Below are 27517 nucleotides of genomic sequence, written 5' to 3' on the forward strand. Positions count from 1 at the left end.
CTCACCCTCATTATTTACCCTATAAAGCCCAATCCAGTACAACCCCTAATTTCAGTTATTTTGCCTTAATCGCTTGTATTACCTTGTGTATGCAACATTAGCACAGTATGTTCATGTGTGCTTTCATTTTCATTAAAAAAACCAAAAAAAACCACACACATCACACCAGGCTAACTCATGCTTGCATCCTGCCCCACACTCGTTAAACCAATGCATGTTACCGCCATTGGTAGTCGATGGACTGAATGTCTTATAACCATTTGGAGATGTCTGAAGCTGCAGGGTTCGCGCTCTCTCTCTCTCTCTCTCTCTCTCTCTGTCTCTGTCTCTCTCTCTCTCTCTCTCTCAGTGCATTTCAGTTCAGTAAGCTTTACTGGCATGACCATATACCACTATAGTATTGTAGTATTGCCAAAGCAGTATTATAACATGAACATTACACAACATTACAATCTTTGCAATTATGGAAATTAAGAATTCTGTTATGATAAAGAACTTGAAGAGAAACTGTAATTGGTCTGAAATAATAATAATTGGAAGAAGTAAAAGGTAAGAAGTGAAAAGAAAGAGAAATAAATAATAAGGATGGAAAATAATAAATAGTTAATAATAATAAATAGTTAATAATAATAAATAGTTAGGTAACTTTTATAAACTGGGTAATATAGTCTGTTTGTGTGTGTGTGTGTGTGTGTGTGTGTGTGTGTGTGTGTGTGTGTGTGTGTTTGGGTGGGTTAATCACTGTCCCTCATCTTATGGGAGGCAGATATGCATCACCCAGCTAAAGCGCTGCTTTCCTTCTTTTCGCCCAGTAGGATGGGCAGTTTCAGTGTTAGACAGACACTTAAAGTTGGGGTGGACCGTCTCAGATTTTGTAAAATAAATTTGCCATATTTGGATGAATTTTTCACATTCAGTGAGGAAGTGCGGCTCTGTCTCTACAGTGTCATATTTACATTGCTGACAGAGTCTCTGTTCTCTGGGCAGCCATGACATTTATATCGGCTGGTCTGGACGGCCAGGCTGTGTTCTCTGAGTCTGGACTTTGTCAACGTGGTTCTGTGTTTAATGTCAGCCACTGTGTACAGGTCGTCTGCTACAGTTTACTGACGTTTTAGGGCCAGATAACGTTGCATTTTGCTTTGTGCTTGTGTTTGTGTTCCAGTGGGTGATGTAGTTTAGTTTGTGAAGTGTAATAATTTGGTTTGGTCTGATTGTTTGTACTTCAGACTGGTCCTGATGTGTTAGTGTTAGTGTGTGTTAATGAACTCAGTGTCAGCACCAGCTGTGAGAGGAGACTCTTCTCTCTGCTCTTCTTTTTTTTCGTTCTCTCTCTCCCTCTCTGCCTCCCTCCTTCTCTCTCTCTCTGCTTCCCTCCTTCTCTCTCTCTTTATGCAATAGTTTATGCTCCATCACATTTGATAAATATGAATGGTTGAGAAAAATCTTGTATTTGTAGAGTCAGTGGTTCTAGCCCATCTGGACTATTACACAGTTAGTGTTAATCATCCTCCAACTCCAGTCATGATCAGTGTCTGACCACTGAAACACTGCTGGCTGGATATCTTTCACTGTCAGAACACTCTCAGCCTACCAGTAGCACTGAATCACCGCCTGCAGTTGAAGTCACTTTTTGTTTTGTAACCACGCCCCCATGATGGCACACACCTGCCCCTGGTTTAATGTTGTGTGTGTGTGTGTGAATTTAAACCCCTGTTGGTGCGTGCATTAGTGTTGGTCATTGTTTGTGTTGCTAGTCCTACGTGTATTCATGTTAAACGTATATGTTTGTGTTGCCGTCGTTAGTGTTCCTGCAGTGTTACGTGTATTCGTGTTATCCGTTTATGTTGTGTGAGTGCCGTCGTCGTAAGCATTAAGTATCAATAAATGTGTGTCAAAGTCGAGGGAGTCTGTGCGTCCTGCTCCGCGCTCTGCGGCACTCCAGCTGTTACAGCAATCAAGTGGCACATACAACAAATGCTACAGATTCTTGAAGTGCTGATGTTTGTTCAGTTTTCCACCTGATCTCACTGAGTTTGTCTGTGTGTCTAGTGAGGGGTCTGGTGTTGTCTGTACAGGCAAAGGTCTGAGTAACAGAAATGATCCAGTTAGATTCCCATTCTAATTAGATTTCCAATCCCATCATGTATGAAGACTTAAGCGTCGGTCACATCTAACTGCCACCTCGCTCATGTTTTCACATGGGTGGAGCAAAATGAGGGGATTACAGGCGGTCTTGGTATTGTGTAATTTTGGGGAACGTAGTCCTTCAGAAAACAGCTAACACTACTTGTGACATTGTTTTAATAATTAGTATAATAATAGCAGCTGCTTTCCTTTCAGAAAGAAGCAAGTAAAGCTCTTGCCCCTTCAAGTGAATGAGGTTTTTCACCAGGCAGATTTTTCTCGTGTTCGGTGTGAAAGATTATTTATACTGCAGATTTAGTGTCTGATGCTGCCTTTAAATTGAACCTAAATAAGATGCCTTAGCAGGCAGCATATGTCAGAGGGAGAACAGTGATCACACATTTATTCAACAGTCTTGGATCTGGAAGCATATTGGTCAGTATTTCCATAGACATTCCAGAAAATTCTAATTTAAAGCCTCAACCCAACCAGCTACAAAATTAAGATTAAAAAAGAGCAAAATTACAAGTCTTTGGACATAAATGCTTCATGAACTACAAATTCCATAATGCCCTCATACAGGTATCTGAGATATGTGTACACTGAGAGAGACTGAGCTACAACGTCATTTGTCATGGCATACTATGTCATTTCAACCAAGAAAATCATAACATATTGATATGTGTAGGCCAAACTCTCGATTATGAAGTCTTGTTCTTGTTTGCCCCAACTGCTGTGGTCATCTGTGGTCTCTTGCAGAGATATTGTTATTCATCAATTGTTATTCAGGACAGAAAATCACCCTACCAGCTGTGGGTTCCTCTCGGATGTGCTATGACAGGGATGCTGCTCGTATGTGGTCACTCTTTGATTAGTCAGTGTTGGACAAACTCTGCTGTTGATCAATCAAGATAAGACTAAAGAAATTGTGAACCATAAGGAGTTAATGCTGGAGCAGAGTTGGTGGACTGAAGACGTACATTTGGAGAAATCTCTCCCTTGGGCTTGTGCTCTCTCTCTCCCTCTCTCTCTCTGTCATGCTCTCTCTCAGTCACATTCTCTTTCTGTCTCTCCTTCTCTCTCTCTTTTTTCTGCTTGGATGCCCCAGCAGACATGCTCTACTGTTCCTGGCCTGGCCACCCACTTCACCTTCTTTAATGTCCATGTTGTCTTTCTCTCAATCTGGCACTTAGGTAACATTTAGAAAGTATTTTCTGTGCCACATTTCTGTAACTTATTTACAGAGTTTCATTGTAATATCTATTTTATTCTAATTGGTTTCATTATAATATCTATTCTCTTCTATTGTGTATCTACTTCTCTTCTATTATGATAATTAAGCCCTTGCTACACTGAACTCATGAAGCTCGGCTCTCCGTGTAGTATTTGTAATGAGACTGATGGAGTCCAGACACTCGCAGATGATGTTAATCACTGAAAATTTATTAAGAGAGAGGAAATCTAAAGATGTAGTCAAAATTCTCTGCACTGGTGGATTGAGGCCGAGTGAAGAGCCAGCTATATTTTTCTATATATGTAGAGTGCTGACACCAGTTTCCTGTAAAGTATCCAATCTCTGCACTATAAGTTTAGCAGGTCAAATCCTATGTTAGGTTGACAGAACCGCTGACAAAGCAGGATGTATTAAGACAGGAATTTCAGAAAGGTGGTTATGTATATTCTCATAACACGTTAGACAGTGCAGTAGGGCATTCTCTTCAGAATATAAATTGTAATTACAGGAATAATTTGGAATCAGATACATTTTGTAGTTTTATGTGCATTAAACCTTTGCCTGCACCACTGCCTTTGGTTGTAGGTAAGTGGGACAGGGGTAAATAATTACAGTAACAGAAGCTCCAAATATGTCACTTGTAATGTCAAGCTGACATCAACATTGACTAAATAAACTTTTATGACTGTTTGTTTACGCCCATTTGCAACTTGTCATAGCAAAGCCTTGCTTCATATTTTAGATGTTTTAAATCAAAAATCTAAAATAAGAACACATTAGTGATTTTGATCCAGCTGGTCCACCAACATTACTGATTTGCACACTGTGCAGTTTTCAACACGATAATGTAACGCAGAGGCAGAGGCAGACAGGACTTGACGCATGTAAATGAAAGTTCTTCATTTGCAAAACAGATAGACACAACGGCAAAATTAACAAAATGATGCAAACTAAACACTGACTAAATGGAACACCAAAAAGGGAGAAAAACAATACAGGAACTGTGCAGAAACAATAAAATTGTGATGTAACATTTGATACTAAGGCATCGAAGCTCGTATCACACAGTGTACCGAAGCTTGTATCAGTTACTATTACCACTAAAGTTAATATTACCATTAATATTACCACTAAAGTTACTAACAACACGTGACTAATGAAGGTCAAAGCTTCAGATGTCACTGAAGCACAGGATGAGGGTGAGACTGTTTCATAAGTTTGGCAGTGTCCTATAACTTGGAAGCTTTATCTTTTTACTAAAAAAAATTGGAAATGTGCTAATTATAGAAGTCAAAAGTGAGAGTAAACATTTCATAACGCCAACCTGTTGTTTTTTACATAAAAGGGAAACAATGATTTTACACAAATTATTTCAGAATTTAATTACTAAACATCATTACTGATCATCCATTTTTTTAATGACATATGAAGGCGGTGCAGTGTTGTATTGTTTATAGTGCTGCGCAGTTTTGAATCTTTTGCTGCTATAATTTCTGAACACCACTAGGTGTCGCTGTTTTGTCACCAGCTTTCAATGCTCCAAAGCTTCGAATCATTTAGCAGTACAATACGGAAGAACCTCAAACGCTTCACAAGACTTCGTCTGCACATCATTACCAAGAAGGAAGTTAAACAGTAAACACTAGATTAACGAGCAGGCTAATAACGTTACCAAACAACAATAAACTCACGGGAGGACGAGAGAGCGCACATTCAGATACCCACAACCAAGACGATAAAACAAGGGATATTTATACAAAGATTAACGAATGCAAACTATACAAAGATGAAAACAGTGACAGAAAAACCAAACGAGGGGTCGGAACAGAAAAACTAAAACAAAGAAGCATGTGTGTTAAACACCTGAGAAATTCTTACTTGAACTGCACAAGATATTTGTTACAATTAAAGGAGTATTTGACCATCACTGAACTAAACGTTACTGGTAATGTGCACAGATGACAGCACAACAACAAATATGACAGCAGAAAGTCTACAAGTAACTCAGACAACCAAGACTTTGCTAGTGTGGATACATAAGAAAACCTTAAAGCTGGATTTATCATTTGCAGTTGGATTTGGATCAAAAACAGTGTTTTACCTTTAATGGTGAGTCTGATGGCTTTATAGTTCCACTGGTTAAGATAACACCTGTAGACTCCCTCATCCTCTTCAGTCAGGTGTGATATGAGTAGGGAGAGATTTCCTGGAGAGTGAGCAGTACCCATCTGAACTCTTTCTGTACTGTTCACTCTCACTGGTGATCACGTCCCATGTGTCTCTGCTTTTATTGTTTGTGTTGTGTTTCCTCCAGGTGAAACTCTCAGGTTTGGCGTGTGGGTCAGTACAGGAGCAGGGCAGCAGTACTGAGTCTCCTGTGTATGCAGTGATGTCGTCTCTCCTCAGATTCCCTTGCAGCATGCAGCCTGCAGAAACACACGAGATAAAGGCCTTCACTATTAAACATGGCCGCACAAGTACATGTAAAATGGTTATTATTACATATGGCATAATTAATTATTATTATTATTATTATTATTATATATGACATACTTAATTGCTGCAGGTCCAGTCACCTGATGGTACTGATGGTACCAGCCAAATGATGATGGTACTGGAAATCACTAAGAGATTTCCCAATAGATGTTGGTATGATGTATGCATGACCATCAAGTTATAAGATGTAAATGTCTGATTATATTGATTATAGATTGTCTTTGCCTCCCTCTCACTCACTCACTCACTCCCTCCCTCCTTCCTTCTCTCCCTCTCCCTTCCCACTAAAGTTATTACCACTAACATTACCACTAAAGTTACTAATAACGTGACTAATCTTGTTTGAAGCTTCAAACATCACAGATCACAGGATGAGCTTGAGACTGCTTCATAAGTTTGGCACTGTCCTATAACTTGGAAGCTTTATCTTTTTACTAAAAAATTGGAAATGTGCAAATTATAGAACCCAAAAGGGAGGGTAAATGTTTCATTACATCAACCTGTTGTCTCCCAGTATAGTTTTGTATTATGTTTTCACATAAAAATGGAAACAATGATTCTAAACTAATTATTGCAGAATTTAATTACTAAACATCATTACTGATCATTTTTTTTAATGAAATATGAAGGCGGTGGAGTGTTGTATTGCGCAGTTTTTTAATCAAACTGAATGTGTAGCTTAGCAAATATTAGACAGATCAGACAGGAAGAGCTCTAGACTACATGCTGATCAAAATAAACATTGATCATTTAATCAGGTAAACATGAGGATGGTCTGATATTCATATTATTCATAAAGTACAGGTGGATTGCAGCAGTCTATGATCATGTTGTAGCTTTCATACTATTAAGACAAAACTGCTTAAGTGAAGCTGTGAAATCCACCCACTGACACAGAACCACTAAAGGAGTCACCAAAGTAAAGACCACTTTGGATGTAGACAGTACAATGTCATCACAACCCAACAGTTATCACAGGAAGTAGAAACATTTTCTCACCTTTTCTCTGTTACTTTGTTCTTTTTGTTGTTAAAGCTGCCAAAAGCTGTTTGATGATGGTGGATATCTATAAAGTAACTAACTGAGGCTGTAGGCTAGTGTGCACTGCGCTGTAACAACAACAACAAAATAAAATTAAAACTGTAAAAAGACAAAACCCCCAGCATGGGCTGTCTAAGCCTCCTGGCCAATTGATGAACAAATGAGGAATAAATAACACAAACACAAATAAACAAGTGAGCACATTTCACACGTAGCACCCAGTGCAACCAGATTAGCAATACATATGTCAGGTGGAAGAGGTGCATACTGGGAATTCTCACATCTGTAAACTGGTAGCTATGACTATGGTGGCATCAGAATAACTTGGGACTAAATAAGAAAAGTCTTTAAACTGGAGTCACTGGAGTGAATTTATGCTGCCAGAGTCAGTTAGTGATTGACTGATTAAACCATGAAGTTCAGAGCTAGATCACTGACACTGATGAGGATTTGGAGACTGTTTGATAATCTTCGTGGGTGTGTGAAAGAAGTAAACATGTCGTTCACACACCACTCTGAGGAACAGCACAGCAGAATTTTAAGATCACGAACCCAAAAAGGAAGCATGCACATATGCATGTCTGTGTGTGTGTGTGTGTGTTATGTATTGCTAAAGTGCACCAAGTTTAGCAATACATATGTGAGAAGGAAGAGGTGCATACTGGGAAACTGTACTGTCTTTATGGTTTTATTTTTTTCTTATTTGTTCATTTTTTATTTGTAAATTGTTCTAAGCCTCTAGGATAAGAGGAACAACATAGGAGAACTTGAAGCCCAAACACCCAACAAGGAGAGAGAGAGAGAGAGAGAGAGAGAGAGAGAGAGAGAGAGAGAGAGAGAGAGAGAGTGTGTGTCAGAGTGTGAGAGAGAGCAGGGCAGGGTGGGGGAGGGGGTGTTTTTGCAGCTACAAGTATCACTTTGAATGTACATTTACTGTGTGTGTAAAATTGTCTTTCTCCAAGTCCTTCAGATGTGGATCTGGCCATCCTGCAACAGCTGTGCATGTTTTGTGTGTGTGTGTGTGTGTGTGTGTGTGTGTGTGTGTGTGTGTGTGTGTGAGCAAGAGAGAGAGAGAGAAAGAAAGAGAGAGACAGTATTAGTTATGTATTGTTAAATTGTTAAACAGTGTTCCAAGTTTGGTAGGAGGAACAAGTGCTTGCTGGGAAATTGTACTGTTTTTGTGATATTACAGTTTTTTGCAGGACACAAAAACGGTGACATGTGACACAATAATTGAAACCACTAACTCATGTAGCCCAGCTCCTGACCTGTTATACTAAACCAAAAGCACCTTCTCTGATTTACACTCATTTTGTATTTCTAAAACACATTTTTTTCCAATACGCTAAACACAATTCTCTATATTGGACACATCATTTCTTATAGAAAACCCTCAAATGCAAATGATGCATCCATTTATCAATTAACCAAACCCAGTACTCATAGGTGAAGACAATTATGACTAATTTGTACATGGAGCACTATACTATTTGTAGAGCCTGAGCACTATAAAGAGGCCACAGGCTCGATGTCTTGGTTGGATATCAATGGAGGCCAATATTTGAAAGAGAGGATGAGGACGAGGAAGAACAACCATCACAGATGAGCTTTGGGCCACTTTGGTTGACCATATGGTAAAGCATGTGCATTTGTTTCAGGAAAGCTGAGCAGGGGTCCAGCCTAATCTGAATCACTACACTGGACGAAGTGTCAGGAAGTACTATAGTGTCCCTGAGCAACATGGGGGTAAACCATATAAATAGGCTAAAACAAACAAACAAACAAACAAACAAACACTGTCTTCACATTGGGAGACAGCTGTCTGGCTGAAACCCTCTGGGAAGTCCTGATAGCTGAGACCTGATTGAAATGGATTTATTCAGTACCAGTCCAGCTCTTGAACCCGCAGGTAGTGAGCTCTGCCCCTCCTCTGGTCTCCATGGTAATATAGAGTAGTACTGACTTGTTTGACTGCTAGCTCAATAAGGGATATGATGGGCATGTCAAAATTCATGAGATCAGAATCCTCTGTAGTCTCTCCCCCAAACCCACCCACACTCGGGAAAACACACAGAAGCACCAAACACACACATCATACACCACATGTAAAGGACTGTACCACATATACAATCAACTACAATGAGGTGTGACCTCTGTCACAGGCAGCTGGATACAGAAGTGGGTAGTGGACAAGAGCTGCATCATACACAGAATGAACAAGTGAGGAATAAATAACACACACAGAAATAAACAAGTGAGCACATTTCACATACCACACCATAATAAAAAACAAGTTGTTTTTATAAATGTACAGATTTATAGAGCAAAATTATCCTTGTAAGAGTCACAATACTCTTGTACTTTTCTTATTTCTCAATTTTGTCAGTCTTACTAAAGTCCCTACAATTCCTACCTTATGCTGGTCTTAAGTAACTAATTATCAATTAGCAAGTAATTAGCAGCGGTTCCTCTCTACCGGACCGAACCACAGCGCAGATTTCAGTGCCACTTAACGGGTCAGGTCGGCGAAGAATCAAATTTACTTTATTTTCCCTTAACCCGGGTGGACAAGGCATGTTTGGAGTCCATATTTCGCTCCTTTAGAACAAAAAGCTGCTAACATTGCTAACAAACATTGGAAGCCAACAGCAACGATAGCTAATAGGATTTGTAAATAAGTCAGATATCGAGCTACATGTCCTCAAACCTCATCCAGGTCGCTTCCCGGTGACGTGTTTCTTCACTTGTCTAGTTCACAGTGAGTTATACGACACACCGACTAGTCTGGGAGACATTTATTAACACTTGGATGCGGTTTGACCGTCTTGAGAGAAGTCTGTGGGCATGTATTTACGAAGGCTATATTTGAGCTGCTGTTGACCTCCAGTGTTTGTTAGCAACGTTCGCATTTAACAGCTTTTGTTCTAAACTAAAGAGGCAAAATTTCTTGGTCGATAGACAGAATCTGGGGTAAGTGGTGAGCTGCTGCTCTCTGCTGCTCCCAGATATAAATGCCTTTGTGCAAATGAATGTATGAGGATGACAACACCTGTAGAGAAAAGGTAACACTCACCATCAGCAGCGTGGAGCACAAGGAGCAGATAAACACACACCTGAATTCTTACTAAGTTACACACACACACTACACACAGCTACAGCAGGACTGCTGATACACACCGTACACACTCTTCAATGCAGTCTACTGATTGATTTCACAAGAACACTTATAGTGGAGAGGAAGTGTATTCAGATGAAACTGACAAACTAACCACAACACACACACACACCAAATATAGAAATGCGGTAGGTTTTGTAAGTTGTCATGTGGTATGTCCTCTTTCTTCCTTATCAGTCAGTGATCTATCAGATATTCTCACATTGTCAGTGAGGACGGTCTCATTCTTAGTTAAGTGGCTCCGTCCTTTGTCATAGAGACACGATGTAGAAGCTCAGGGGGTGAGACCCAATATAACCTCCCTTATTGTTGTTTGGTCAGTTCATTTCACTACGACACCCAAAGTACTTCAAAGGCTTATTAATGAAAACAGTGTTACGCTTCTTACCTGGAGTGAGGAACAGGTGCTACGGGCTAACCGCGATGCGTGGAGTAAACATGGAGTGACACACACACACACTGTTGTGGGCAATCTGAAAGACTTTTATTCTCTCCTGGACTACTTCAAGCCGTCATTGTACTTATACGTAAAGGAAACAGTAAAAAGTACCGTACAGCGTTACCAAAGAAAAAGGAGTGTTGAGAAGACGAACAGAAAGGTGACGGTTCTCCCCTCACACACACACACACACACACTCTCTCAGTTACTCAATCTACATAACCATATAGCTCCCTCTTAAAGGCGCAGTCTGCATATCAAAAGCCTTTTCTTGGTCCATGCAATAATGCACAGGCTAAAGGTATGGATTATGTATGTCAATAAAAAACACCAATTTTATAGAAGAAAATTGGACTTTTAAAAAAATCATTTATCAGTCTTAATAAGAAATTTGTAATTTTGTAATCCCAGTGTTGCCATATGATTTACGTAAAATTGTAGCATGGGTCCACCTAGTGGTAAAACGTTAGATTGCAGTTTTTACTGGATTGTAACAATTGGTGGTTTGAATTTTTTTTTTACATGTAAACTCATAAGAACTCAGTTGATTATCCCACATTTTGACTCTATTCTCTTAATTATAAGTAAATACAGTGCCTATTCCTACAAAGGCATAATGATCTATTGCACTAATGTAAATTGTACTGTACTGTTACCGCCAAGATTTATATATATTCAGGGAAACCACAAAGGTGTAGCGGAACTAAAGAAATTATGTGTGACCATGGGCTCACTCAGAGGCCTCACTCTCCTTACAGTTACTCTGTAACAAAAAGTCCCTTGTGCACAAAGGTATTATTAAGTAAAGCAAAGCACTTCTGAGAGAGTTCTGAAGTCCTAGACAGCCTGCCTGCTGCCCATGGTGCTGAAATTACAGTTAGTTTCAGCACCAAAGACAGCCACAAACAGAGCCATTTAGTAAATCTTAGTTCTTTTTTTGTTGTTCAGGTTGCTGTTCAGTTTCCATTTTTGTATGAAGGATTTACTAAAGATGCGTGCTAAACATATATTCAGTGCTAACATTTATCTCCAGTTGTCTCTCTCAACATCTCAACAAGCTAAATTCAGTGTTACACAATCAACACAACTCAGAGTTCTTATTCTATATGTTACATTCTACATAAAATTCACCAGGTTGCCTTTACATTATGTGATGTCATTAGTTTGATGTTAGATTATTAGTTATTATGTGTATGATGTCATATGCTGAGTTATCATTATTTTGATTCATATGGTTCCTCTTGCTAAAAAGGACACTCTGGGAGTAACATTAGCTAATGTTACCTTAAACAAAAATCAGGAGAATGCCAGATTGATCCTTCCCCAGAAAACTGTTGAAGCTAAAATTGTCCTGGGGAAATGTTCCTGTGGGTTGTGGCTGTGAATTATAAAAAACGACAAACAGTTCACAGTGTGAACCTTCATGATGGAAAAAAAAATTCCTACTTAGTGTCATCAAGGAATGTTTTACAATGTAAGTAGATTTTCCAACAGTTAACTAAATGGTGAAGTGTGTGACAGGAAGTTAATGTTTATAATCTCTCTTACATTATCCTAGGGGGAAATATAAACATGCTGTGACACTTCAATTAAGTAGTATTAAGGCACACCTCAAATCCACCATATGTACCTCATCTCCATCAGGTGGACCTCCACCAGGCAGACCTCATCTTCACCAGGTACACCATATCTCCACCAGGCAGAATTTAACTCCAACAGGTAGGCATCAGCTCCACCAGGCACTCCTCAGCTCTACTGGGAGGTCCTCGATATTGATGAGCAAGACACTGCAGCAGCTGTTTTCACCACAGTTAATGCTGTGTTCCACTGAATAAATGATGATTTGATAATTATTACAGTCTGTAATATGTAGAGTCACATGTAACATTAGCATTCCTGCTCAAATTCTTAATCAATAATTTCCTACATGTATCACTGAGTCCTGTGGAACTGGAAAATGTACAAAACAGACATGGCAAGGAGACAAATGTAATGACACAAGCTTCCAGTTTGTTTGCTCTTCATGCATGCTGGCTGACCATGAAGGACGGTCCACAATAGTCGGTGCCAACTCTCAGACCAAATCAGGTTTCACAAAACAGGTTATTGAACTTGTCCTGAACTTGTGCCAAACCAAAGTCAATTAAAAAAAATCTCACAAGCTTAGGTCTGCTTGCCTGATCTTTTTAAGATAGCAGAAAAAGTACAAATACTCTTTAGCTAATTTTGGGATCAACTGAACACTGGACACAACATTTGAACATTTGACTCTTTGTATGTAGGTTAGCTAAGAACATGATCATAAGAAATCTCAGTAATACTGGCATGTCAGGCACTGAAGAGACAAGCCTCATATCCTTATCAATAGAATTTTGTGCTAAATAAAACATATAAGGGGTTTAATTCTATGTGAGTTGGAACTGAAATGAAAATGAAACTTCACTGCGTGTACAATGCTGTTCTCAATTTTAAAATTAAATCCACAATATATTTTAACAGCCCTGGATCTAGACTGCTCTGGTTGAGGAGGCAGTAAAACATAATGGGTTGGCATGTGTTTAGTCATATTTTGAAAGCCAGAACTATATTCTGGGCTTGATTTGAAGAGGGATGTGAGGAGATGCAAATCTCCCAGTGAAAAAAAAAAAAATACATGCGGACAACCAATCCCTTGTAAAACATATCTCCCTTTACACCCCATCTAGATTAATATTAATGTGATGTCATTTAAGATGTCTTACTATTTTCACTCTAACCTTCTGTATGTTTTACACGCTAAGTTACGTTGGGCGTATCAGGAATTCCTCGTGTCAAACGAGGTGGATCCGTAGAGTTGCGATCTTTCTCTTTACATTGGTGACTCAGTGGAGGGCTTGGTGCGTCATGCATCTGCCTTGGATGATTCTAGAAATGCAGCAAGATCTATGCTCTTTATTCAAGAAGAAAAACAATAACCAGCATTAACCAGTGAAAGATGTTTGGAGTTAATAAAACAGAAAATCTGATCGTATAATCAGGGGAATGTCCTAATATAGATTCAAATAAGTTTTTTTCCCCACTTTTAAAGGCAAACATAAAATGTTTCACAATCTGCTCAACCGTCATGATGAGAAATGCTAAGCTAATTTAGTCAGATATTATTGCTAGCAGTGTGGCTAACTCTGTGCATTTAAACCACATAAAGGCTCAGAGATGGAGCTTGCAGCTGACCCTGATGGTAAATGATGACAGCAGAGCTAATGATACAAGCTTAAATTGAAATAGGAGGTAAATAAATAAAATAAAAATGCATACACCTGAGACTGAAACATGCTGTGTGGCTAAATGTGCACTTTCAAAAGCTTCCAAAACTGGCTGCGATGGCGAGGAATCGTTCAAGTTGTGTGAAGGTTCTCAGAGAGGTCAGTGGTACCGAGAATAAAAAGAGCTCTGAAAGTACTAAGTACATGTTAGCTAATATGAAAAAAAGACTGCCATCCTGTATAGCTGATAAAAAGAATTGCACTTATGTACACAGATCAGTTAGTGTATTCGAAGACCGCAGCAGCTGAGTTTGGAATGAGACTACACAGCCTAACAGGAATCAATACCAGAGCTAACAATGCCAGCATACAGGGTTTTGGCATCAGTAATGTTAACTAAAGGATAAATGCTGTGCAATGTTCCTGCTCTATTTGAAACAGCCCCTCAGTGGTTAATGTTTAAAGGACTGACCTCAGATTACACCAAACAGACTATAAAATGTATGAACTCAATCCCAATAGTTTACTGCTGACAGGACGTGGATGGTAAGTAAATGTACTGTAAGATGACTGATATTCTGGAGATACAAATAATTTTTTCCTCAGATCTTGTTTCAACTAAATGGCAAACACTTCAACAGTGATCTATTACATCTTTAAAAATGTAAAAACTGAATTAAAGACTAGACTCAGAAGTAGTCTCCATGCAGGCTATCACGTATATACCTCTCTTATGAAAATCCATGTGTTGACTATTTTCTAATGTAATAGTTGTGTTTAAATGAACCTGCATGTGATACATTTCAAATCTGTGCAGTGCTTCTGCAGGTGTTAAAATGTGGGGAAAGGTCCAGTGCTGTTTGATTGTTGTCCTCATACTGTCAGTGGACTGGACTGTAGGCATCAAGGAGCAGGATCATGATCAAGACCATTCAGCAGATCACCACCAACATCTCCATCATGGCAAGGATGCAGCCCACCCCCACCAGAATGGAGAAGACAAACCCTGCCACAAACTCTCACCCCACAACGCAGACTTTGCCTTCTCCCTCTACAAGAAGCTGGCCAGCCATCCTGACACCCAGGGCAAGAATATCTTCTTCTCTCCTCTGAGTATCTCCATGGTTCTATCCATGCTGGCCCTGGGGGCCAAGAGCAATACCCACTCACAAATCTTCAGCACTCTGGACTACAGTGCTCTCACAGCTGATCAGGTCAATGAAGGCTATGAGCACCTTCTCCACATGCTGGACCACAGCCAGGATGCCCTACTGTTGGAAATAGGAGGAGCTGCAGCTGTACAAAAAGGCTTCAAGCCTGAAGACAAGTTTCTGAAAGATATCCAGCACTTCTACAAAGGTGAAGCCATCAGTGTGGACTTTTCCACACCTGAAGTCGCTGTGCAGGAGATCAACAAGTTAATTGCCAAAAAGACCAAGGACATGATCACTGATCTGGTCAAGAGTCTGGATGCTGCCACTGTGATGATGCTCATCAACTATGTGTATTTCAAAGGTAAAAGGAGACAAGTAGAACCCACTAGAGATTAAATAATTTTTCATGTATTTCACCTGAACTGCAGTAACCAGTTTTGTATTTCATTCTCTCAGGTAAATGGCAAGAGGCTTTTAAAGTGGAGCACACCAGCAAAGGTGACTTTCATGTGGATGAGAACACCACAGTGCCTGTGGATATGATGAACAGAAATGGTGAATATGACTTCTACTATGACCAGGGCAACTTTACGTCCGTTATCATGCTGCCATATAATGGAAACGCCTCCATGATGATCGTCCTGCCTGACCATGGAAAAATGGAGGAGTTGGAGAAACACATCAGCTAGGATCACCTCAAGTACTGGAAGGACAAAGTCCACAAAATGTAATGTATCATGAAATGCTTTTTAAAATATACTTTCATTTATACATATTAAGTAGTACCACAAAGTAAAACCTTTACTCTCTGACAAGGTTACCAATGACAAAAATGTATTAAATAAATATTTTGCCCATGCTATTCCATGTAAGAGTGCGTTTGCCTGACTGACCATGTCTGTTCTCCAGCACTTTGGACTTGTATATGCCCAAGTTCTCAGTGTCTGCTTCCTCCTGTCTTGGGGACACTCTGAAGGACATGGGAATGGTTGATGCATTCTCAGACAGTGCAGACTTCTCTGGAATCAGTAAGGGGGCCAAGGTGGCAGTTTCCAAGGTATGTGGAGAAATGCTGTCATGTCTAGAGTGTCACATTATGAGTGTGGGAGATATTGTTAATAGACTGCCCATCTTAAATATCCAGTAGAATTTTGACTGCACTCTGAGCCTCAAATAAAAAAAAAAAAAGTGAATTTCTAGGTTTGTCTCTCTTGATATGACACAATATGAAGTTACATTTGTATAGTGCCTTTCAAGTACCCAAGGACACTTTACAATCAACACACTGCACAATGCTTTTACATCCAGTCAACACACTGGTGAGATGCAGCAGGCAAATTCCATCTGTTGTCCACCAAGGACTGTTCAGAAGTTAATGCATCTACTGCTTACATACATTAAAGTGTCATTCAATGACTGCCCAGATTGGTCCTTCCCCACAGGTCCTGCACAAGGCCGTCCTCAGCGTGGATGAGCAGGGCACTCAGGCTACAGCTGCAACTACTCTTGAATTCATGCCCTTGTCATTTATTTTCAAAACAGAAGTCAACAGACCGTTCCTAGTCTTCATTGTGGAGAAGAACACCAGGAGTATCCTGTTCATGGGAAAGATAACCGACCCCACTGTGTAGTGGTAGACGTCTCCCACACAGTCTAGTCAGCAGTACGATGGGAGTGCTACTGATATCTCTCATATCAATTAGCAACAAATATAGTCACGTCTCTGTATTATCTCGGAGCAATGAAAGGCTAAATGTTGTGCTAGTTTAGTGAGCTACATATAGAAGGGACTTCATTTAGCTATAATTAAACTTAAAATTAAATGCTCCTTTCAGACTTAGTCCAGTTCCCTTACACCAGATATGAGAAAAAGTAACAGACTGTTGGATTATTTCTGATGGCACAGTGAATACAGATGTACACAAACCCAGGCATCTGAATGGAAATAAAGTTGTTGAGTGATATTTGAATGAGTCTTCATTTGTTTTGACAAACCAATCATGGCAGTCTGTAGCACACAAATCAGGGGCAGTTATAACATTAGGTATGTTGGTCATATATATCAGTGTTTCATACAAATATTACTTAAGTCATATGGAACTATGTAATTCTAAAACAGACATAGCGATGTGACAGACGTACATTAAGCTCCAAACTCTCTAACAGTCCTGTGACTCACTTATAAATCAGTTTTGAGTTATTTCCCAGTGCGTTGTCTTGTATGTTGATTCACTATGATGATCTGATCACAGCAGTTGGTGCAACATCCAGGCCCCTCTGAGTCTGTCAGGGTTCAAAATCAGATTTATCACCTTTGATTTGGTGTCAGATAAAGTAATAAGAATTACACTAACGCTGTGTCTAAGCCAGTAACTGGATGGGCCATATTTGATGTAATTTGTGTTAATTTGTCCATTTGAACAGTAACTGAGTCAGAAATCAGACTTCAAAATGCTGTTCTCAATTTAAAGAATGTACACTGTATGGTAGCTAGGTCTGACATTGAGGATTTTAGAGGGGATCTCATTTTTTTTTAAGATGGTGCATTATAGAGTAACTAATTTTGTTCTTTTTTCAAATTTATTTGATCTTATATGACTTAATGTCTGTACTGGATCTGAAAACCTCCTTGTCCTGTAACAGATAACTTTATTATATATCTCTAGGATTAGCTAAAACCATATGTATTAAAAGTAATATGTTTTAAACCATTTTATTCTTAGATTTAGTGCTTAGATTTTTACCAAGGCCCAATCCCCTCTCATTTTTCCTCCTACCCCTTGTTTTCAAGTGTCATCTTGCTCCTTGGGACTGAGTTACAAAGGCTAGTGGTTGAAATCTTCCCCCTTGCTTCTGCATCCATTTATCAATGATTCACAAGGGATTCTGAGAAATTTCTCCTAATGCACAATTTGAAGTGAGACTCTGAATCCCTCAGTTTGGAGGGCCATTTAGCTCTAAGACCTCACCCTAGCCCTCTATCAGAGACCCAACCCCTACTCATGAACACAGTTGTCAGTGTGTGCTGGGAGGTCAATGGTGTTTCCATTGAGATAAGGAATTACATAAACTGAGATGCTCAGTTTATGTTTTCTCTTTACTGTACTTCCTCTCACGAAAGGTGAGTGTGAAATTCTCTCTTAATGCTGAGTGACATGAAACTGTACATATATGTGATAATCTAAAAATGTTATTAAAGTGAGTTGAATCATTCAAGATTTATTTGGCTGAATTAGAATTATAACCTGGTTGGTCTTAGAATGAAAAATATGATTAAAAGGTCCAGAATGCAAACAGACAAAATCTTTGCATGAAGTAAAGTTTATTAATCAAAAATAAATCAAAAAGTCAAAAGATGTTATTTCAGAAAATGAAAAGACAGGTTGGGGAAAATGAAGGGAAAAAAGAAATACAAAATAAATTGGTAAAAAGAGCTGGGAAAAGTTAAAGAGTAGGGCTAATTTTGTTGGAGCGCTTGGCACAGGACAAGGTGCTTTTTATAGCCTGCCATGCTCGTCTGAAGAAGATGCGTACTCTCTTCAACCTCTTGCATTCTGAGCCTTTATATTTGAAATAAAAGTAGAATTTTTAAACTGGTGTCCATGGAGTGGATGTATGTAAACTCTGATTATTGATGTGGTGCTTTGATGCTACTCACCAGCTGGGGTGTTCTCCACTTTGACTGCCTCTGTAATAGATTCCGCTACTCCACCCAGATCCTCTCTTACATCTACAATTTATTTTTCCCAAAAATCAATACAAATGCAATTACATAATAAAGTACAGGCACATATTTAAAGTGAACAAACATCATGTCCTACTGTGTGTTCTTAATGAAAAGCTAGATTTATGCAAGAAAGTACATCTGCACCTTCTACATGGGCGCTGTGGTCCAAAGAGCAAATCTCTTCCGTTGACTCTGTGATCATAAAGTGTTCAGCAGTTCTGCTCTGGATGGTATGAACCTCCTTACAGTCCTCCTGTTTCTTGGGTGAGAAATGAGAAATAATCAGTGATGAATTGTAAAGGAAATGAATCATCCATTGACCACCCCTGGGCAGTGGAAACTCCACTAATGGACAGCATATTTTGGACTACCATCTGTATAAGTCAGGAAAGTGTGAAGGCTAAATAAATAAAACTGTGGATGCAGTCTATATAAATCATTAAAATTATAGTATAAAATGATGTAGACACTTACACTTTCTCCCAGTTTGGCCGAGTAATGCTGCTTAAACCCAGCAATGGTAGCAGGGTCTCTATGACTCTTGTGTCTTCTGGTAATGATATTAGTAATGAAGTTGTCCCTTGGCATCTAGAAAGGACAGAAGAAAGCTCTATTGTATTGAACGATAATAAAGCCATTTTATTTCTTTTAAAAAGTGAACAGTTTGTATGTGTTTTTTGACAACTAAAAAAAAAATTAATTAAAATTAAAGATTTATTCCTAAGAAGTAATTGAATTTGAACTGAAAATTAGGCTTTGATTACAACACAATTTTCTATAAAACAAGGCTTATTTTACATGCATTTGTGCACAGGATTACCTTTGTAGCCTAGTTTCATAACTCTATGGAAATGAGAAATCAAAGCTTATAGATTTTATTGTTTTATATAGTTATATAACAGAACAAATGGCCACCCGTAGCTCAATTTCTTCTACAAATGTTAATACATGTGAAACAAAGTTTGCCTGTTGTCCGACAGTGCATAATGGCCACACTCGTGGTCTTACAGAGGTTTTTCTAAAACAAGCGCAGAAGTCACTTTCCCTTGTCTCAGTCAACGCATTTCATCTAATGGAGTTCAGTTACGCGAATATTTTCAGCTACTTCCCCTTTTATTCATCAACGTTTCCTTTTAGTTAGTTCATTCTCTATTCACTTATTCCGCATTTATAAAATATTTATGCGGTCCGTTAAATTAAACAAACTCGCTTGACGTAGACAGATGTTTATTAGACGAACACGAATAACGAACACAGTGGCGCTCACACGAAACAGACAAGATGAACATGAGCAACGTTGAACACAGCTTACAAACCATAAAATGCACCACGTACGTGAACATTAGCGAGAACACAGACCGACAGGGGGATAAACACACACAGACATTAGGAGAATAACCCGCTGCAGGTGTGTGTGACTACATAGTCGTGGTTTCACACAAGACCATGAACTCCCACTGCAGGCGGCGGGCCGTACCACGTGACTAGTGGGGCGGGGAGCTCACTATCAGCCCACTAATTAGTTCTCCGTTCAGTCAAAAGTTCTCTATCATTAAAATGTGTGTTCTCATTTTAAATTCGCATATTGGCTACTTGTTTATAATACGATTCCGTTATCAAATATTTAGTATCTGCCTTTGTAGATAAAACTAAATTCTACTTACGTTTTGTTTTCGTTTCTCAGTACCTCTTATGCGTGAAGAATTGTTTGTAGTCTCTGTTGATGTTTTGTCTAAAATGATCGTCATCGGCAAATCCACTCAATAAACTGATCAGAAATAGAATGACACACATTATGACATAATGGAGGGCTAAATTCTGTTCAGTGGCTGTTTAGAACAACGAAAAAAGTGCAGCTGAAATGACATTATAGTCTCATATCAGAAATCACACTATCACATTTTAAAATCATTTCCTCTTTATGCTATCATTTTGTCATCAGGCTCAGATTAAAAAATCTAAATAAATAAAGTAAATATAACCTATACATGTAAACTATATATTAATTAATTAGTAATCATTCCACATAGGTACAATTCACTCACTCTGTATTTGTTATAATCCAAAGTCATTTGAACACTCATTAAGGATCAAAATGCAACCTAAACAACAACTATAATAATAAATTCTTAAGAAATTATACAATTTTAACTGAAAATTAGGCTTATTGATCACAATACAATGTTCAACAAAACGGCTTATCTTTACTCTGGTGTTTCAGTACCAAGGCTACGCAGTTATGCAAACACTTTCTTGCATAATATATGCTTATATTATGAAATTTAGCAACTAGACAAACAGAATTAAATGCTCTGTTCATTACTGATTCAAATGGTTTATTATTTTTAAAAAATATATTTTTTTAAAGTGCAGGATTGTAGCCCCAAAATAACCTGCACATGGTTTTACAGGGGTTATTCCAATATGTGCTTTATAACACAACGTTTTGATCACATCTTCACAAAGGTTAATTACTACTGAAAAGAAATAAGGTTAGCATACATTTTTTAATTTTCTTATAGCCTATAAAGAACACCCAACCAAACAACCTAGCTACAAAGAGACAAGGATAAAAACGTCATTACATGTATTATATAGGCATACAGATTTGAAATTAATGTGGTAAATGCAGTGGACAGCATGGAGTCTAGAATTCATCATCTGTTGAAGCATCTGTGGTGACATCCTCATATGGCTCTTCAGTGTCTTCATCAGTTTCACCATAACCTGCCACCATTAGGTGGTGTGTTTCTTTCACAGCTACCAGGTCTGTCTTCAGCTCCTCAAGCTTTGGGAATACAACACTGTGCAGGCCACAGTAAGCTTGAGCAGAAATTCCTGAAGGGTAGTTAAAAAAAAAAAAAATCAAACTGTGTAATAAAAGCACCATTAAAAATCACCACAACACAATCTACAATCTAACAACCAAACATCACACCCTATCAAAAATAAACACAATCACATTCTGAATGCAAGATTATATATAATCAGGTCATAAACACAACATGAATAATTAACTGATCATATTAATAGGGCTTTGAAAAGTAGGATCCAGTGTAGAGTCACGTATGAATGCTGGGAAACAAAGTATCTATCAGTATGGCCCTTTGTAGGAAAGATCATCTGTAAAACAGTTCAAGAACGTATATTGTCGTGTCCGTTGATGCAAGAAAGAAGAGAAGGGAACCAGTGTGTTACCCTGTGGCCTTTTATTAATGCAGAGCTCTGGAGATGTCACTTCACAACGCAGTGCGAGTGAGATCTAAAGCATAACTTTGCAGCAGACAGACTTATAGTTTTGCTGGCCTTGCACCACTTCTGCTTTTGTGTTTTTCCATCTCAGCCGTCACCTCTGTTTGACCGTCTCCTACACATGTCTTCTTGTGTAATCACACATATGCATGTCTAGGGCATTTCCTTTTATGTCTGGACATACAGTAATTATTTTATTAATTCAAGCATTAGTCCTATTCCATTCTGCGCATTATTCTCTATTAGTGTAAGCTTAGCATTCATTTAATTTATGAAACCCCACAATATGTAAGGCAGACTTGAACCCAGGTCAACTAAGTGATGACACCAATAGCCTACTGGGTGAGCAACCACACTCTATCAAAGGTTGGGCCCCTGTGCAAAACAGTTAGATCTTGGATCAAGTAAAACAAAATGAAAAAAACTAAACACCATGCCAAGCATGGAAAAAGGAAGAACAAAGGACGTCACGGGAAGAAATGGCAACCCCGATGCACTGAGGAAAACCAAACTAAAATTTCCCAAACAAGACCAGAAAACAGGGAAGAATTTGAATGGCTAAGGGAAGCCTTGGGAGAGAGACAGACTAGAGAGGGAAAACTGGAGAGGGGAGGTATAAAAACACAAACACCCTCACAGATAAGAAGTGAGGTGTAGCAGGAAGGCTCACAGACCTCAATACCTGAAGTTACCAGCTAGGAGCTTGGCTCAAATATTTAACAAACACCCAGCACTGAATGACTGGGTCACGGGGCTTTTATTAGGTCTAACCCAGCTGTTGGGTGTTAAACCTGATTAGTGGTGTGGTTGACTTGAGGCCTCCCTCTGGTGGCCGGAGGGGGATTTGGCCTGGTGCCAACCCTTACAGTATCCTATATGAAGTGAACTGCATTAAGAAATTAATTGTTGATGTCACTTACTATTATTATTGTTAGTAGTAGTAGTATTTAGTGGGGAATCATTTTATGGTGTTGATTGGAGAATACTATTAAATAAATTAATCTTACCATCATTAGTAGTTGATGAAATTAATAACTTATAACCATCTGGAGATGTCATTGTTGTAGTAGGTTTAGTTGAAGCTGTTGGACTTGATGTGTCAGTGTCCACTGGAGTAAGAGTTACAGGTTTATATGGAGCCTCTGCAAGAATAGAAAAGTGTGGTCAGTTCTAAGTATGAACTCTGTTTGTGTACTGTTCACTCTCACTGGAGATCACTTCCCATGTTTTTCTGTTTGTGTTGTATTTATACCAGGTGAAACTCTCAGGTCTGGTGTGTATATCAGTGCAGGAACAGGGCAGCAGTACTGGATCTCCTGCGTATACAGTGATCTCTGTGATCCTGTGATGTTCCAGTGTACAGCCTTCAGCTACACCAGTTGAAGTCCTTCACTATCAATGTCTTCAGCACATGTGTGTTTCAAATTAAAAATTCAACATTGATTTTCTTTTTGACATGGCTTAACTATCTCAAGCACGCAGTGAATTGCTTTAAGCACATTATTATATGCAGAAAGCCTAATTATCTTTTACATACTTGTAAGTTACACTATACTGTTACTTCCTTTATCTAGTAGAGGGATTGTTGAGAGTAAGATTTACTCCATCACAGTATAACGATTGCTTACTTTGCTCTATTATACTCTAGCCTGAGTGCTGCAGCTGATATGCATGAGATTTAACTGCACCGCAATAATACATTGATTTCAAGATTTATGACTGATGGCAGTCTAAAAAGCAAATCGTAAATGTTCAAATTCTACCTTATATATTCAGATAACATGGAGTGTTATACGTTATCAGAAATATATGAGATGTCGTCTCTAACTGGACTCCTACTAGATGTTTTCAGTGTTTCTTAACAAAGTAGCTACTGTGTAGATATTTGATGATCTACAGAAGTAGAGGGAAAGTCACATTCACCATCAGCAGCAAGGAGCAGATAAACACACACCTGCATTCTTACTGAGTTCCACACACTACACATGGCTACAGCAGGACTGCTGATACACACCGTACACACTCTTCAATACAGTCTACTGAATGTTCTGACAACTACAGTTATAGTGGAGATGAAGTGTATTCAAATGAAGCTCTGACAAACTTCTATCCCCAACACACACAACAAATATAGGGAGGCAGTAGGGTTTTATAAGTTTTTAAAAGTCATTTGGTGTTTCCTCTTTCTTCCTTAACAGTCTCACATTATAGGTGAGAATGTCATCATTGGCTCAGTCCATTGTCACAGAGATGTGGCGGCCCAGTGGGAGAGACCCAAAATGACTCCCTAAGTGCTGTTAGTTCAGTCCAGCACACCTGCCCCTTTGTACATGCATCATTTATGAACGTATTTAAACCCATCTGTTACTGGAGTGGTTGTCGGTCTTTGTTTGTGCTCAGGTTGGCGTTAATGGTCATTTAATAAATGCATGTCTTCGTCAAGAGACGTCTGTGCTTCCTGCTCCTTGCCTTGTGGCACTTGGGCTGTCACAACAAACAAAATATTTGTATTTTCTTATACCTGCGTGCGGGGGGTGGCATAACGTGAATAAGTGAATAAATCATATAAAAGCAGACGTTGTGTTCACTTTGTTTTCAGTAGGCTACACCAAAAGTGAGGAGGAGGCCTTCAGTATTCTGAGGAGTTCCCTTCAGTATTCTGAGAAGAGTCTCATATATAGTCAGGGCCATTGGACCTGGACTTCACCGTCTCTCACACCAATCTTATTCCCACTTCCTAAAAAAAGAGAGAAGCCTGAAGCCAAGGGATTAGTTAAGATGAGGCAAAAGTAAAAATAATGTATATGTAACATGATACAACCGTCCCTGATCTGAGCTGAGACCGTCCCCAGGTTTGGGGTCAGTTGCAACATCTGACTTCTTCTATTCAACTAAATAAGTGGATGTCATCTGTAATCATTTTTAAATGGCATGACTAATTAGAAGACAGATGTAAGCTTTATATGTAAAGAAGTGGTTGGTCTAGTCCAAATAGTCTCTGAGTAACTGAGAGAAAAAAGTGTTGCACTCATCTCATTCTACCTGTACATGCAATGACAAGAAATGACGAGAAACAGTATTCATTAGGAAAAGTCCTTGAAGTCCACAGGTAAGAGTGCTTATGTTTATTATGATAAGTAAAACTTTTCTTCAGATAAGTTGAACCAAATGCACTTTGACCATTGCTGGGAGGTACGGGAGGATTTTCTGAAGAGCTAAGAGACTTTAAAAGTATTACCTCTGAACTTACATCTGCAAAGTATTACATCTGAACTTGCATCAAGTTGATCTAATAAAGACATTTTTACCACAACATAGGCCAACAACTTAAGCTCATTTCACACCATAAGCAGTGCATCGAGCACTAAAATCAAAGCTAAAACGACTAAGTTGACAGTCTATAGACTACTAACTAAATGTCTACAACGACAGACTGAATTGTCCGAATAAAGTTAAAGCGGCAGTATGTTCCAGGTGACTATGTTGTCCTCTACACTCTGTCAGAAACCTTGGCCTCACCACGCAGAAACAGTGCCGTCTGGAGGACTAAAAGAGAATTTCATTTTGATGGACTATTAATCTAACAATGCTTAATACATGTTTAAACATAGTTTATAAACAGTATATAAACAAAAGAGGAACTATCAAAACAGTACTTTACCAGAGAAGGTAAAAATGTTAATAATTATAATACTCCTCAGGAACTGCAATGTCTCATTTATAGCTTTACAATGTAATGTAACTGAACTTTAAATTTCAATAAAAATTAATTGAACAGTTGTTCATCTATACAGTGCAGGCTATACAATCTCCACAGATAGTTTGATGGTTATTCGCAACATCTATTCACCTATCCTATCTATACTATAATTCCTTGCTTTTAGTTGATAAGTGTGGCAGGAACTGATGCTGAGGTAAAATGGATGATAAATTCTTAATTTCAGGAGGCGTAGTGATACTACAACAGCTTGTTTATGTTGTTTGTATCTTTGGTCCTCTTGGTACAGTAGACCACAGCCACGATGATGTGGTGGAAGATCACGGTGACCAAAGCAAAGAGGATGTAGGGCAGAGTCTGAGGAGAGACTGTAACAACAGTGAGGAGTGAGGGGTGGTGCAGCACAAAGACCACTCTGAATGTTGAAAATGAAGATGAAATAATCCTTTTACTCATTTAGGAGACAGTTGTCCCTGAGCCATATTGCACACATTATCTCTAGTCGTTATTTAAAAGCTATGCTATGTTTAAAAAGTTATACTTTTTATGGGCATTTTTAAACATACAAGCCCACTGATATATATCATGTAATGTTTTACGTTGTACATTGAGCCTGATGTATCTGTTTTGAGCTCCTTTATGATTGCATAAGTACAGCCCGCCATCCTCCTTGGTCAGGTGTGATATGAGTAGAGAGAGATTTCTTAGAGAGTGTGCAGTACAGGTGAATTCTGTTTCTGTACTGTTCACTCTCAATCCACGTGTTTCTGGTTGAATTGTGCATGGCACAGTGTAACCTCTCAGGTCTGGTGTGTGGGTCAGTGCAGGAGCAGGGCAGCAGGACCGAGTCAGGAGCAGGGCAGCAGGACCGAGTAAGCAGTGACGTTCTCCATCTCCACGTTCCCTGCCAGACTGCAGAGTGAACCACCACAGACACCCTCCATAAGCTCATGTAGACCCAACAGGAGGCCATGCTAGTTTGGGGTAGGTTTGTGATATGAGGAGAGAGAGATTTCCTGGAGCATGAACAGTACCCAGCTGAACTCTGTTTCTGTGCTGTTCACTTTGAATGGAGATCATTTCCACACCAGTGACTGGGATGTATATTTATTTACAGATAGACACGGAATGATAACGGCACTCACAAGCATTACAAATGTCAATACAAACATGAAACAGTTGACAGTAAACAAACATGAACACAGTTAACAATATCGAAAACATGTAACATTACCACGAAACATCAACACGTTACATCCACACGCTACGTCAGCAATAACCAACACCTTGCACTCTTTGCCACAGGTTTATATACATTTAGACAGATGAGGTGCAGGTGTGTGCATGTGTGGTTACAAATAGAACAGCCGTCCCACTGTACGCTGCAGGCCCAACCACATGACTCGGGGAAGGCGAGTGTTCCCTGACAGCAGTTGGTTAACTGAACCAAATAATTCTAATGTATTCTCATAAACCCGATTGCATCATGTATTTTTAAAGCTTAGCTCATTTTGGACGGTTTAACACACTACTTAAAGTGATACATCACAGTCACATGTAATCAGCTCTTTCCAAATACTATTGCCAAAGTCTGTCTGTCTGTCTATCTATCTATCTATCTATCTATCTATCTATCTATCTATCTATCTATCTATCTATCTATCTATCTATCTATCTATCTATCTATCTATCTATCTATCTATCTATCTATCGTTTCACTGACAGTGTTGCCATCCTGTACCTTGTATATACGGGGTCCTTTTTATTAGCACTTTGAATTGCTATTGTGTATGAAAGGTGTTGTACCAAATTACATTGTCTTGCTTTTCATAAGTGACGTGTGTTTGACCAAAGGGGAAGTGTTATCTAGATACTTCTAATAAACATTTATTCTGGAAATTTGAAGCACTTG

General features: G+C 38.9%; 1 long non-coding RNA gene and 1 pseudogene across 2 annotated transcripts in view; both read left to right on the forward strand.

Moving 5' to 3' along the window:
• The window catches only part of LOC145647300 (uncharacterized), a 498552-nt gene that overhangs the window by 39964 nt on the left and 431071 nt on the right, over positions 1-27517 (forward strand). The gene's annotated exons all lie outside the window — the stretch shown is intronic.
• LOC145659982 (alpha-1-antitrypsin homolog) lies at positions 14340-16853 on the forward strand (annotated as a pseudogene).

The sequence above is a fragment of the Electrophorus electricus genome, chromosome 2 (genome assembly GCF_041902795.1).
Source record: "Electrophorus electricus isolate QZ-2024a chromosome 2, ASM4190279v1, whole genome shotgun sequence".
NCBI lineage: Eukaryota > Metazoa > Chordata > Actinopteri > Gymnotiformes > Gymnotidae > Electrophorus > Electrophorus electricus.